At 47.9% G+C, this 15,893-nt stretch overlaps 1 protein-coding gene across 1 annotated transcript in view; it reads left to right on the top strand.

Annotated features, from left to right (window-relative positions):
- Positions 1–540: 540 nt before the first annotated feature.
- FAM222A (family with sequence similarity 222 member A) overlaps positions 541–15,893 on the top strand; it is a 210,783-nt gene continuing 195,430 nt past the window's right edge. Inside the window, exon 1 of the mRNA XM_078667356.1 lies at positions 541–2,092. The gene's annotated coding sequence lies outside the window, so the exon portion shown is untranslated. The remainder of the gene's footprint in view (positions 2,093–15,893) is intronic.

Here is a 15,893-nt window from a genome sequence, read left to right as displayed (position 1 = left end):
CACTTTCCGAGAGCAGTTTCATAGTATCTCACTCTGAAATGTGTATACAAAAAAAGATATATAAAGATTGGACATGCAGTTCAATGTTTTGGTTTGTAAACTGAAATTTGAGTTTTATTTGAGATTGCAGCCATTGAAGAAGGTAATTAAATCTGTAATCTAAAGAGGTTAGCCGTGTTAAATCAGGTCACTTGTTTTACCTACCTGGAATGGCCTCATTACTATAAGCCATGGAACACATGCACTATACACTTGGTTTCCATCACCAGAGTCGGGCGTTTATACAGACAGTTAAACAGGCTATATAGAGAGTGGTCCTTGTTAGAAATAAATCTCCAATTGATGCATAAATAAACGTGTCCCGTTATCGAGATGTGTGTGTCTTTTGCTGGTATCGGCCGCCAGTAAGTTTCAAGTGGTGCACATGCATGCGGAGGGGTCTGGCACCAGCCGCGGATGCTGAGCGCGCGCCTCGGTGGGCCGTCCTCCCATCCTGTGGGCCGGGCCTCCTCTGGAGGGCAGGCACAGCTCGCACACTGTGTCAGTGTCGCCGGAGCCGAGCAGCTGGAAGGAGCTCCCTGGACTCAAGAGGGGAGAGGCGGCCGAGGCACCAGGCACCGCCCGCTGTCCATCACACACTGCACCACTGGGGATGCGAGGCGAGCAGCAGTAGCCCGGACGAGAGCACCCGCAACCCGGGGGGCGAGAACTGCAGCTCACCTGGCAGAGAGGCCACGGAGACCGTCTGAGCCGCAGCAGCCGGTGCAGGAGTACCACCCAGGGCTGCTTCTGCTTCAACCGAGGAAGGACTGACCCTGGGAGGGAAGGAAAGCTCCTCGCGAACACTCGCAGGTCCCGGGTGACCCCAGGGAGAACCTACAGGTTCAGCCCGTCCTGGTGCACCCACAGCTGCCGCTTCACCCCAGGAAGGGCACAGGCAGCTCTGGTGGAGAACAGCAGGTTGTCCCGACGACCGGGGCGCATCAGGGCAGCGCTCCGTGCACCGAGCCCGGCGCTCTCACTGCGTCCGCAACCTCTGACTGCCCGAGGAAGGGACTTCTCCAGGCTCAGGAGAGCGCCCGGGGGACTGTCGTCCATCCACTGCTTCCCACTGCCCGGGGAAGGGACCAGCACCAGGGGAGCCATCGAGGACTGTCCTACGTCCCAGACACCACCAAAGGGAGGGCTGTGTTCAGAGAAAGCCCTGCTGATCCCGAGGGGCCGCTGCGCTCCGGAGCACCGGCCCTTCAGTCCGGAGCTGCCTGGGATCTCATCGTCCCGTCCAGGGAGCAGGAGCCGAGGGTTTCTGGACCCAGGAGGGTGCAAAAGCTGTCCCTGGCCCCGAGTCCTGGCGGAGTAGAGGGGCGTCCACGGACCACAGAGAACCATCAGTCAAAGAAGAGCCGAGAACCAGCTCCGCATCTTCTCCTGGGCCACCTCTGTGGAAGCAGCTCCTCGGGGCTCGGGATCACGGGACCACCCCGACACTGCTTCCTTTCATCCACCAGTTCAGTCCCCTCTCCCCCCGGCCCTGTACCAGCCCCCTCGCCCACCGGGGACCCCCACTGGATATATAATCTTCACCACAGATCCTGACGGCTGTACTTGTGAGTGGCAGTAAAGGCGTCAGAGTAGAGCCAGCGTGATTGTGACATGAAAGGAACGGCGACCCCTGCAGCCTGAAATAAATACACCGGATTCGCTTTTTGTGCAGTTTCAATCACCCAGCAGCGGGCGATTCAGTGCCCTCAAAATTAATCTGCAAGACGAATGAATGGTTCTTCCGTTTCACGGACTGTAGCGTCCTCCCGGAGGAGACTTCCCGGCCGAGCCTGACGCACTTTTCCCTGAATATTGGATTTTGGGTTTCCATGTATGTTTTCCACCTGGGATCTGCGGCGCTTGTGTTTTTAGAGAGGTCGCTGTCCGCCGTGTGGGGTCGAGGCGCGCCCCGGCACATCCTCTCTCCCCCTTCTGGATTCAGGGTTTTATTTGCTGTAATCTGCACCCTCATGGAGAGAAGGGTGACCCATTTCCGGACTGCCTCCCCCTGAGCCCCCGAGGACCGCGTCCCCGCCTCACTCAATTTATGGTAAGCACTTCAAGTGGCGAAATCGCTTTAATTTAACATCGCAATATGTGGCCGGACTCGAGGTGCCTGTACGATCAACAGGTAGAGAGTATTTTGACTTTGTTTTAAGTTACTTTGTTGAGAGAGACGGTGTCCCCAAAGCAAGTCGCTGCCTTTAAATGTATTTTCATTTATATATTCTAATGTACTTAGCATCATCAGGAGAAGCGCTACTCGGAGAGGTTTAATAGCTAGAGGCACGCGAGACTTTTCTAGTGCTTGGTTACAACAAACCCCGATTGAGGGAAACACACGTATAATTGGGAACTTTATAAGCAGGCACGTCTTTTACGAGTAATTCTCTGTTCAGGAGTTTAATATTGCCTCCGATTCCCGTGAATTGGTTGCCGTTGGATGCTGCTGGTTTCCTGACAGGCCTTTGTAACAAGAGATGGCCCATGCTAGGCGTGTTACCCTGGGGTGGTTTGCTTAGAACAGGTGGGTGTCCTGCCTTTGTCGCCTTTTCCAGGGGTTGGTGCTCGGGGCGTCAACGTTGTTATTGTGTACAGTGCTTGAAATGCGACCAGGATTTATAGCGCGCAGAGTCTGTCATTGGTGTGGCCCCGCAGCGGTGTGTGTTTTTTGGAATGCGTAATAGTAATTGTAATAGTCAGCAACGAAACATGTCTAAGCACTGCAGCCTGCAGGTGATGTCTGACGCGTTTGCAAGCTTCAGGGCGATGTCTGGGGTTGAAACAGACATAGTCCCGGTAGGGTTAGGAGGGTGCGTGTCTGTTTCATATACCATCAACCCATTGTATCGGGACACTGGAATAAATACTGTGATGATGCGTACACGTATAGTGCATGCTTGGCGGACCTGTAAATAACGGGCATTTATCCAATAATTCACATTTCATCAACGTCAGAAGGATGAAAGGCAGAGCAGGCAGGGATTGAAGTTACAGACTCCCCTCAGACCTCTGCAGAGGGCGCATTAACACCCCGAGCCGTGGAATTGGCTGCCGAGATACCGCGAGTCGGGGAGCATGTGAGCTGCAGTGTTACCCAAAGCTCTGCCATATTGCGGGGGCAGCCCTTGAATGAGAGAGGGCAGGGGGCGCCTCGAGGTGACGGGGCACTTTAAGTCTCGACTTCTTTTCTGAAACTAATGAGAAGGGATGGTGGGTGGGGTGAGGGGGGGTGGCTGGGGTTTCGATATTGCTGGATTGCGGAGGGGTTTATTCACGGGCTCTCCTTGGATGACAGATTTTAATTCTAGAAAGAATGGTCCCGGAGTCAGCTTTCAGTTTATCTCAAACCATCTGCTGCTCCTCCCCGTCCTGGGTCCCCGCTCCCGGGGCCTTTGAGCCCTTCTGGGGCCATTGTCAGACACAGTGGAGGTGATTTATGGCCGTTCGCGGGCAGGCGGGTCACCCCGAAGCCAAATCTAGAGTTTCTGAACACATTCCATGGTCCCTGCACCGCTGCAGACCTGTCAGGGCCGGGGAAGAGTTTGTCGCCCAACACCGTCCGACATCTTTTCAGAAGCATCGGTCTCCGGCAGACTCCTCACACCTCCCCAGGACAGCACCCCCATCCTTTCAAGCCCCCACTACAGCGCCCCCTCCCTTGCGGCTGGCACTGGGTGACGCTGCTCCCGCCTGCGTTCTGCGGCTCTGACAGGTCGCATTACTCTTCCTAAAAAGCCCGACGCCTCTCTCGGCGCGCAGACCGCGCATCCCACGGCCGGCAGATCGGACCGCACCTGGCGCCCCACCCCGGCATGAACCCAAACACTGTCTGCACCACTAGGGCCGGGCCGCCCGGACGTGTGGAATCTGGCACCCACGTGTGCCCTGCAAACAGAGAGCCTTTACAGCCCCTGGCACATTCTACACCCCGGTGCCACCCAGACCGAGGAACGCTACGTGGACCCGAGGCAGCTGAGCGGACAGATTTAAAATATATCCACAAGGAGGGTCTGCGGCTCAACCCCAGCATCAACTCTCGGGAATAGGATGTGGCGTAACGGCCCGAGAGCTGCCGACTCTGGACCTATAGTATCAGGTTCGCGTCTCGGGGTCGGCTGAACATCCTGTGATTCTGGGCACAGCACTTAATCTCCGCGTGCCTACTAAGTAACGAATGAGTTCTTGTCTAATGTTAATGGTGCTTCTATAAAGCGTTCTAATACCTTAGGGCCGAGGTTGAGCTATATAAAAACTGCAAAAGAAAGAAGAAAATCATAGGAGAGTATGTGGCCGTAGGACCAGAGCTGCAGATTTTGGAACTGGAGTCTCGGCGTTGGCTCAACATTTTGTGATTCTGGGCAGATCACTTAGTGATTAAGTGATCTTAATCACTATGTGCCTACAGCTATTGAATATGACCGTGTCTAATGGAGCTCATGTAAAGCTTTCCGATACTTTCAGGTCTGGTTCGCCCTATTTAAAAAAAAAACACAAACTCTGGCGCTTTCAATGCCACTACAATCGATATATGTTATCACTATTACATTTACTCATTCAAGACGGTTTGGTACAGAAAAAAAGAGTCGAGCGGACAGCACAGCAAGCACAATATGGAATACACAATTTACCTAGTGGTTTGTGTCGTCTGTGTTTTTGTACGATTGACTTTTCTCAGCATTACTTGGGGGAGGAAGGCAGTTGGGTTGTTTTATAGCTCGGACCACCCATGTGTGAGGGATCGCCGCCTCGGCGTCCCGTGTCACCTGCTCGTAGTTGGGCTCCGAGCTCTGTGCAAACATGGCGCCCCTGTGACAAACAGCACAGCAGCGGCAGGTGCTTTCTGCACTGCCCCGGTGGTGCTGGATGGCTGGGAGGAGGCTTCAGCATCCCTAAACCCGCTCCTCACTTAAGGAGTGTTATAACTGGGTAGAAAGATGCTAAAGTAGGACGGACTGGTTGATGTAACCTTTGTGCCCATTCATGGTCACCGATGTGGGTTATTGTTTGCAGTCGGTGCTGTCCCTCCACAGGTGATTAATATGTATGGTGGAAGGTTACAGCGATTGGAAAATCCCATTCTTTTCAAAACATCATTCCCTATTTGATCAGTCACTCAACCTTCTAAGTAAATCCCACAGTCAATTCAAGACTTCTATCACAAAAAATAAAATTCAAATGATCACTAAAAAAACACCAACCACTTTGTCCTAGTTGCTTTTGTATCCACATAGAAAACGTGTTAAGTTTTTGTTAAAAAAACATTTGACTGATGGCCAAGGACAGCCACGGGTAAACACTGGCTTTATCAACCTCCACAAATATATACAGTTTCCCAGCAGAAATGTATTCAAGTCGGTCAGGCCCACCCGGGAGGCAGTTGTTGCTTGATTTGTTATCAGTGGCAGTCTGGCCTAGAGCTGATGGAACATTTTAATGTCATACTCTCCACACCAAGTTTTGTATTTTGATTTTAACAACGTTCCCTTTTTTCCTGGTGCTATAATTATTATCACTAGCAACCGTTCAACTAGATGTTTTCATTCATTTTACTGGCTGTTCATCAATTTGGATAAAGCCACCAACATCATGTTGATATAATTCCACTCTAATTTGTACAACTTGCTATTATGCCCTCACTCAGCCCCCCTAAAATGAACTGTACTGAGTGGGTATATTTCGTTATATCTAGAGAAGGTTAGAGAATTGATCGCTAATTTAAATATTTCAGATAATGAATTTATAGTTGAAGATGTTATGAGAAGCCCATCATCTGTAATTAGAAAACATTTATTTCATTCACACTTATTTTAACTCCTGGGCCATCATTTCTGTGTCCAGTAGCCACAGTAAAGGTTCTAATGCTAAATTAAATAGCCAGATAGGCAGGCAGCATTTTTGTGTTCTACACATTTTAATCTCTAGGGAGTAGGCAGTGAAGTTGGCTGCAAACCTAGAACTGTGGCTCTTTCCCTATCAACAGTTAGAATGATAGTCCAGTGACCAAAATATATTGTCTATATTAATGCAAAAAGAATCTTTAATATTATTATTTTTTCATTCACTATGACATATTTTGAACACGACTTGGCTAAGAGGTAAGGGAGAGCGTCACAAGAAACAGCTGTAATGAGATTGACTTTCAAATCTGTAGGGACTGAGCTACATGACTTCCTCTCCCAGAACTCTACCTGAGCACAGGCAGCGCAGTGCGCATTTCCTCGTGTAATCTATCTGGACAGTTAAAGTGCCACATTGCCATTCTAAAGGCAGTTATGTGGCATAAAAGTGCCAGATAACATAACATATTTTATGTATTAAATCGTGCAGTCAGATTTTTAAGAACCCTTTCAATCAGCTCCCAGCTGTGAATTGACATCCTCACAGCTCTACCTGTGCTTTGATCCTGGGATAAACTTCCCAAATCAGGTCCGAAGGAGAGTGAAGGTTGGGGGGTCTGTGTGGTGTGCAGATGACTTGAGGAGTAGTGTATACCTTCTCCTACAGATAATACATGATCATTTTCCCCACTTACCATCCCACATCCTGAAGTTGTTACTTGCTCTTACCAAGTAGAATCCACATCACACACCACTTCATGCACAATTTTAGGAAATCCCTTTGAATAGATCGATCTGCTACATTAGGCAAACATGGACTTTTGAAGCAAATGGGCAAAATAAACTTTGCAGAGTGGCATTTGAGGTAATAGCGTGGCAATTATCCTGTCTGATTGCTAGAAAGCACTAACGTGGCTATTGCTAGAAAATTGCTTCTACGCTAAATCCATTTTTTGCAGAAAACGAACCAATTAGCATGACATTTCCCCCCTGCATGTATATTGTGGCACGTTGGCATAACCATTTCAGAGATAAAATGTGGTACTTTAAGTGGTTTTAGGAAAATTACCCAGTACAAATTTCTACCTGCAGCACAAACATGGCTGGCTAGTTTGCACGTCGTAGGCGGTGATTCTGCACTGTGGAAATGGGGCTTTTAAAAAAATGGTGTGGAAAGAACCAGTCGTTTTAAATAGAAGCGTACTGCATTTGCCATTTTTTGTACCTGCTTAGTTACATTGTGTATTTTGTTAGGTAGACATATTCTTAAGTATATTATCAATCCTATTGTATTCAGTGGTGATGCTTTCATGGTAGAAAGCAACTTTGTCACCATAATATCACTGTCTGGTAATTCACTGCTGGTACCACAATATCCCCGCCTCCCTCAACAGCATTAAATAAAAGTGCAGCATGAGAGATGAAACAGGTCCAACGGGGTGGGTGCCTCCTGTTTAAAGAAACATACAACTGAATAAGGAATTACAGCTTGAGCAAGGGGACAGAGTACAATGCAGGTGCAGCTGTTCCTGGTTTGTTTCCGGGTTGTGGCCCACCTCTATTGTTTTGTGGCCTCTTTCTAATTCTCTTGCCTGAATCTTCTGCTCATCCCTGAATCAGCAAAACAAGAGAGGACTAGGGCTGGCAATTGGGACACAAGCATTGGCAACGCCAAGAGATCTACTTGCATTGTGAATGCTGACTAAAATATATTTACAAAAGTTTATAAAAAACAAACAAAAACATTTCTTCATGCAATGCAACTATGAGATAACACTTGATGTGTGCTAATACAGTGTTCTTTTGAAATGCAAAATAGTCCCTCGTGCATTGCAATGCAAATGCTCAACGGGGAGCAGAATGATACATCAAACAGCCAACAGCCTGAGGTGAGAGGTTAACACTCCTGTGGGGCAGAGCCAAAGTACACTTCATATATGTTTTAAAGAATCAGAAACAATAGATCTCTGTACAGCTCTGCTATCGAACCACTCCTAAGGATGAGACAAGGGGTTGAGGAGCATCTCAAAAAGGCTATGATGCTCAGTGTGAGGTATCGCAGGGCGACACCTGTGCTAAATGTGAAAAAGGCAACAGACAGGGGAACATCATCAGCATTGTCTGTGCAACTGCGAACTTCCACAGTGAAACCACTTCCAGCCTATTTGTTGATCTATCGAAAACAAACTACTATATTTAATTGGTAATGGTGGAGAAATTATAAAAATAATTTCTGAAATTAACAATTAATGCCTGATGTGTCTGGAATCAAATGGTCTTTGTCAACAAGTATTCATTTACAAGTCATTTTGATGCAAACACACTGATTGAAGCTATAAAAATCGATATTTATTTCATCACCATGCAGAATTCCAGTGCAAAAGTGCTCTTTGTGTTCACCACTGATTGTATAATTGATCTGAGACCTCATCTAGGGTCTTATTGCAAATATATATCGACTTTAAGTACGATTGATTTTGATTTAATGAAACCCGTATTCAATCATAGATCATTGACTTAATAAGTAATTTAGGAATGGGAAAATTGATCTCAGGAAACAATAGAAATTAAAGGCCATATCACCAGGATTACAACTACACATTTGCTCGCCCATTTCTTTTGACTCGGGGTCCCAAAGGGTTGGAATGCTATCCAGAGCGATTGTCAGTGGTTAGACCTTTTGCAAGCATTCCTCACATCACCTTCTGTATGACTGCGGTTCAGTGGTGTGGTAAAAGGGGGCGGCCGTCCCAGGCGGCACAAGTTTTGGGGCGGCGGCCTCCCACCCCGCTCTTACTTGCAGCCGCTGCAGGGCGTCGAACGCAGGAAGCGCCAGCACCCATCCCCCACTCTTACATGTGGCTGCCGGGGGCAGTTAATGCAGGGCCGCCATAGACCGCAAAAGGTCTAGCTACACACCACTGCTACAGTCCTTATCCACAGTCGAGACTTGCAGTTGGGGTTCAGACCTCAACTGAAGATACTATGCTTGCAGTTGAAGCGGGGCCTCTTTGACTGTTAGGGCACTAGATCCACACTCTGCTCAAATTATATTGCTGAGGGGGCCTGCTGATGTCAACCGGTTCCCATCCTTTAACCACTTCCATGCGGCCGCGATTCTGCGCCTGTGCAGCAAAATCGCAAGTGGGCGGGTTTATGACGGCCCCCAGCCGTCATCCGCACACGAGCACCGCAGTGCATGACGGACGGGGGCCGTCATCAGCATACAAGGGGTTAACTTGCGTCACGTCTGACTTCACGTTGACATCTGCAGATCTCAAATGCCCCCAACATCTCATTGCCTTCAAATAGATTTCTGGCCCCAAGGTAGCCGTAAAAGCTAGTTCAGTGGTCCACCACCTGTGCAAGTCCTGAGAACATTTCTGTCCCTGCCAGAGTCCCCTCTTCCCATGCAGCAGCTGGTGGGGTCCAGGGGGTTTATCAGGAGAGCTGGGCATGCTCGGCTGTGAAATTGAGCTCTGCATCTGAAGAGCTTCCTGGCAAACGTCAAGCCAGGTTTTGTACTGGGCACAGATGCAGGCAGATTGAGTACAGCCACTTTTTTGCGCATTTACAAATTATTTTCGAGATATGACGCATGCAGAAAATGTGTTTGTTTCCTGAGAGCAGATTGGGACGCATATTGCATTAATCGAGCGCTCTGTGGTTGATTTCATGTGCCCTTTGAGAAATACCAAAATGACAGTGGGTCATTCAGAAGTAGAATTAGGGCACATGGAGGATGCTGAGCAGAATTAGGGAATGTGAGAAACAATAAGAGACTGACTTTTAAATCCCAAAGGGTTTATTCTGGGGTAGGTGATCGTTCTAGTATTTGATCACCACGCTAAAAATCACAACATGCATACACAGGGCCCTTTCAGCAGTTAATGAAAAACCTTTAGTGGCACTTTCACAGAACATGGTTGTCCCTTGCATAAGGGAACGACACCTGTATTTTTCCCAGATGAATGCACAGTAGGACTGGCCAAAACGAAATCTGTAGATTTCAAGACATTAAGATATGCCTGCTCAGCTGTCTCTGCAGGTCACTGACTCTGTCTCAGCGCATCAGTGAGTGGGCATGGACTTTTATACAGTTTATGGACATCTATAGGTATGGCATGGCATGGGCATCTAAATATTATTAAAAAACCTGGTTAGATAACTAGAAAAGATGGATAGAAAAATTTGAAAAAAAGTTTCTTCATCTCTGGGAATATCCCAAGGGCAGCCTTCCATTCCATTGTTTTTTTGCTCATCTCTGCCATTTCATGCAGGAATCAACCCTGCAACCATCTTTTAAATCCTGCACATTTCCCAGTATGCAGCCTGGATTGATCTTCTCCATTAGAGTTCCATTATTACCATTTTAAACACCACAGTTTTTTTTAACAGAGAAAATCATTGCTGATTCAGATGCAAATATGTTTTGAGCTAATGTCGGAGTGGGCATTTCGTGCACAATGATAATGTTTGCAAAATACATTAGTATGGTAATGCACATTGGAAAGCTCATGCCACATCAGGAACCAGGTACGTGCAATAATAGATGGCAAATGAATGCAGGCCATCACATTCAAAGCCTCACATCTGATGGCAGGCCACAATGGCAAAGAGTACTGGGTTATGATTGTCTTGTACCATTTCAGTTTCGCATTTTTTTTTTTATGTAGTGCTCCTTTAATTAAAGTTTTTTATGAATGCGCTTCTCTTGTTTAGGGCAACGTGACACACAATTAGAAGCTAAAAGCAATCCGACTGCTTAGGGTACATGTTGTTCCTCTCCGCTGTCTGTGCTTTTTATTGTGGAACACATTTACACGCCGTTTATACTTTACCTCATTACAACCCTCATTACAGCGACAACACCTTTTCATAACACTGCGAGTGCTTGCCTTCGAGAGCGCGGTTGTAATGCAGCTTGAGTGTAATGAAATGGAAGTGTTCATGGTAATGAGCTTGTCTTATTGACAGAGGGGGAAATGTGCGCCACTCAGGCACCCGTAGTAAGCGCAGTGTCGCGAGACACGGCGGCGTGGGGAGGTGGCCCACGTGCGGCACAGGGCCACAGCGAAAGGCAGCAGGTAGCACCGAGGCTGGTTTTTAACCCTATAGAGAGCCCCCACTTACATCTTTTAATAGTATGAGATAACTGCTCAATTAAATGTGCTCTATGACATCATATTTGTGGAAAAACATAGTAATTATGCAAAATATGTTTTTATCAAATTTTCCACGGGCCAGTGACTGGGCGTGAACATTTATAAAGTTTCAAAGACATCTGTAGACAAATCATGGCATGGACATCCATAAACTTCCCAGACTCCCGACTAGAAAATTAAAAAGAGACAGACATAGAAGTTTGAGCCAAAGTTTCTTCATCCCTGGAAATATCCCTTGAGCAGCATTTAATTCCATTGTTTTGAGCTCATCTCTACCACTGCATGCATGGATCAACCATATGCAATTAAATCTTGGCCCTATCCCAAAAATGTATAAATATGCCCAAATTGCTAGGCCATGTCTCCTTTGTGAAATGCATCCAATCCCAAATGCAGGCATCTTCTCAGGGCGGGGTCCTCTTTTTGTGTTTAAGTGCTTAAAGGGGGCTTCTTTGATTAATAAACAAGAAGCATAGTGGCAGGGGTATTTGCAGGAGTCAGATATTGTCCACACTGCTGTGAGGGGCTGTTAAAGGCAGGAGTGGGGGTGCAACAGTCATCAGCAGCCTGTGGTCCTCCTCACCAGAACCCTCTCCCCCACCTCCTTAAGAAAAGTTTTCAATCTGGCCTGGCCACGCCCCAGCCACTCAGCCAGTGCAACAAAAAAACCACCTGGCTGTCCACCTGCGCCCTCTCCCAGCCACCTCACACCACCGTCTCCACCATCTTTGGCTAAGTGTAGAGGGGATTGTGGAGGGCCAACTCAGAGTTTTCTGTCCTCCTGAGTGTCCCGGCCATAGATATCAAGCATCAGGACAAACCCCCACTCTTCAAACAGAAGACTGGGTGAAGTTCACTCTAAACATGGAGTGAATCCAGTGAACTGTGGAGCATGTGGTCTGCGTTACCAAAGCCGAATGTTTCTGAACTGGCCCGAAAATATGGGCATTGTGGGAATGTTGCCAACCCCTACAAGCGTCTTGAACCGTGAAACTTTAAGATACCCTCATTACAATTGTATAACATTTTCAAATATTTTGCGGCTAAATTATTATTCTTATATGACCCATGCCTGCAAAATAAAATATGTATATATTTTGTGCTGTTAGTAAAATGAATAAATAGCCGACACCTAGCATACTGGTAAAACTGTAGCCAATTTCTCAGCAGCTGTGGCTCAGCAGACTACCTCAGGCCTTGTGATTGAGAGCTGTACTGAGCCAGGCCCTGTGACCGAGTGGGCACTACTGAGCCAGGCCCTGTCACTGAGGGCACTGCTGAGCCAGACCCTGTCACAGAGGACACTGCTGAGCTAGGCCTAGGCCCTCTGACTGAGGCGCTGCTGAGCAAGGCCCTGTCACAGAGGACACTGCTGAGCCAGGCCCTGTCACTGAGGGCTCTGTTGAGCCAGGCCCTGTCACCGAGGACACTGCTGAGCCAGGCCCTGTCACTGAGGGCTCTGTTGAGCCAGGCCCTGTTACTGAGGGCGCTGCTGAGCAAGGCCCTGTCACTGAGGACACTGCTGAGCCAGGCCCTGTCACTGAGGGCTCTGTTGAGCCAGGCCCTGTTACTGAGGGCGCTGCTGAGCAAGGCCCTGTCACTGAGGACACTGCTGAGCCAGGCCCTGTCACTGAGGGCTCTGTTGAGCCAGGCTCTGTCACTGAGGGCTCTGTTGAGCCAGACCCTGTCTCTGAGGGCGCTGCTGAGCCAGGCCCTGTTACTGAGGGTGCAGCTGAGCCAGGCCCTGTCACTGTCGGGCACTGCTGAGCCAGGCCCTGTCACTGAGGGCTCTGTTGAGCCAGGCTCTGTCACTGAGGGCTCTGTTGAGCCAGACCCTGTCTCTGAGGGCGCTGCTGAGCCAGGCCCTGTTACTGAGGGTGCAGCTGAGCCAGGCCCTGTCACTGTCGGGCACTGCTGAGCCAGGCCCTGTCACTGTCGGGCAATGCTGAACCAGGCCCTGTCTATGAGGGCACTGCTGAGGCAGACCCTGTCACTGAGGGCACTGCTGAGGCAGACCCTGTTACCGAGGGCACTGCTGAGCCAGGCCCTGTCTATGAGGGAACTGCTGAGCCAGGCCCTGTCACTGAAGGCACTGCTGAGCAAGGCCCTGTCTATGAGGGCACTGCTGAGCCAGGCCCTGTCACTGAAGGCACTGCTGAGCAAGGCCCTGTCTATGAGGGCGCTGCTGAGCCAGACCCTGTCAATGAGGGTGCTGCTGAGCCAGACCCTGTCTCTGAGGGCACTGCTGAGCCAGGCCCTGTCACTGAGGGCACTGCTGAGCCAGGCCCTGTCTCTGAGGGCGCCGCTGAGCCAGGCCCTGTCACTGAGGGCGCTGCTGAGCCAGGCCCTGTCACTGAGCGCACCCTCACTCCCAGGGCGCTGTGTTTGGGACCGAGCTGTGTGGCCAGCCCGTCCAGCAGCTGGCCAGGCCGAGTGCAAGCTATCACTGCCCCCTAATGAGCCCTTCATTTCTCCAAAATCACCCAATTAAGGAAAATAGAAAATAACCGCTCTTTGGAGACGTCATTCTACGCAGTGACACGCAAATTAATGACTGGTTTATGCCGTGTGTGTGTGGGTGACATTTAAATGTATTGTAAATCACCCAGCACAACTTAATGAGACAGTTATATCATTAAAACTTTTCTTCCCTTAAACAGGGAGAAACAGGCTTTTTGTTGTTTTCTCTGGCTTGTTTGCGGTGCATTATATAAGTTTGACATTTTCTAGCGAACGGTTTCGACTGGAGCAAACTTCTAATTAGGAGCCAGATTAGCGCGTGTCGTTAAAAATAACAATTGTCAATAACCTCTCCAGCCCAAATGGGATGACGGCAGCAGCAGGATGATAACGGAAGACATGCTTAGCAACCATTAAGGAGAAAATGTCCGATCGCTCCGCTGGGTGATGGAAGGGGGGAAATTTAATGGCATGTTTAGGGAGCCATAAGCATTGCGTGCGTTCATTAGCGAGGAAAGAGCTCTGCAGGGCGCGGACCTGGAGGAAATACAATCTGATTTCTTCCTGCAAAGTCCGCAGCAGGCCTGTCTTGTTTAAGGAGCTGAAAAACTGGATATAGAGGATATATTAACCATGGTCAGGGAATATGAACGCCACCGCCTCTCATCCGGGTCCTATTCCTGATCTCTTCTTTGTGCTTCATATTGAAGATGTTAGAAAAACAAGTATATTGTGACTCCTTCGGTTAAACCACCCATAAACTCTTAATTTAAAGACAGCTATTCTTCTTAAGACTTTTTATAGATTAGGTCTAGGTTAAGAAAAATCAGCTCAGATTGTGAGTGACAAACACAAGCAGACACACACACAGGAAGATGTGAAAATAAATTTGTTTTCTGATTCTTCTCTTGGGGTATAGGTTACGCTCTTCCAGATTGTTTTGCTTAATTTATTGGCCCACCTAAAAGCACCCCCGTTTTTATGTATTTTTCTAGTTTATGTAGTGCGCTGTCACTGAGAGGCATTAGAGCGCTTTATAAGTAACCAAGAAGCACAGATGGGGAAACCATGAAAAGGGTAACACGAAAACAGCATGATAAAGATAATTCTATCATTTGGGTGGAGAAAGTGCCTAAAGGGTAGTTGGCACCCAGGCCTGATGCATTTAATGGGTGTGAATGAAATGTGTTTGTATTTGTTTTCAGAGCATCTCAATCTGAGGCTGCTTGAGAGAGATGAGGCGCTCTAGAGAAATATCAGCTGAGGGCCTGCAAAGTGTGAAAATTGACTGTTTTAAAGGAGCAGTGTGCTCTCCCTCCGGCAGGCTTTTTGCCACCAGAATGCAACTGTATAGTGATGTGGTAGTCAACAGAGCACAACTTCCCAAAAGAAAACATTAAGACCTGTATGGAACCTGACTGCTGCATATTCACTGCCTCCCCTGCAGCTTCTTGTTAGCCATGCTTCCTACATTTCCCTGTCACTCTGAGAGCTCTGAAGGGCTAGGGTGAACTCCTCCCTCAAGGTCATTACCGACACGGTCTCCAGTACTGGACTTTTGTCTGATAGCCTAATGTTTTCTGGGTGCCATAGTATTTTTTTGCTTCCTTTGAACTAATTAGACCAACAAAAGGCCAAACAGTGCACATAATGACCTGGAGTGAGGTGGTCACTATAGAAGTGGTGTCCCAGTGGCAAAGACATGTATGTATTAAAGTATATTACACATATTTCATATAAACCATAATAAATTGCTTTCGATGGTTGATAGTTGGTTATTTCCCCAATTTAGCTGCGATATACAAAACATTTTCTTTTTCTAATTTTTATGAAAGATTCCATAATTCTCAATGGCTTTCAGTCATTTTGGCAGATTGATTCTAAGTGCAACTTGAAACTCAGGCCTTCAAAATTCTGCAAACAATTTTGTTTTCACGGCTAGCTGCAGACAATGACCAGGTGTACAAAGCATAGGCTTTCAAAGGGAGGTGCTGGACCACAGCCTAGCACTCATGAGCTATGTGTCTTCAAGGGCTCTGGGTCAGCAGCACATAAGCAAACACACAAACTCCCTGAGTAAATTCATGATCTGCAGACAGCACCGCTCAGAACTACAGAACAACCACCGCTTAAGGCAAGAGCTATGGACCTGGTTTAGGAAGTTTTCACATGTTTAAGACTGTCCTAAACCAGGATATTCAATCTTAAGACTATGGTAAGAAACGAAGGAGACTCGTAAGGCTGCCATAATAAAGCCGTGCGTAAATGAGTTCCACCTTTCCTTGGATAAGACAGTTGTTTCTAAGCCTGTCTTAAGCCAGACAAAACGTTTTGTAAATTGGGCCTTTAGAGTTTACAAACACATATATAACAATGAAACGTTCCT

This window comes from Lissotriton helveticus, chromosome 11 (genome assembly GCF_964261635.1).
Source record: "Lissotriton helveticus chromosome 11, aLisHel1.1, whole genome shotgun sequence".
Classification (NCBI taxonomy): Eukaryota; Metazoa; Chordata; class Amphibia; order Caudata; family Salamandridae; genus Lissotriton; species Lissotriton helveticus.
Note: the sequence above shows the minus strand (reverse complement) of the source record. Positions and strands in the feature narration are given on the sequence as shown.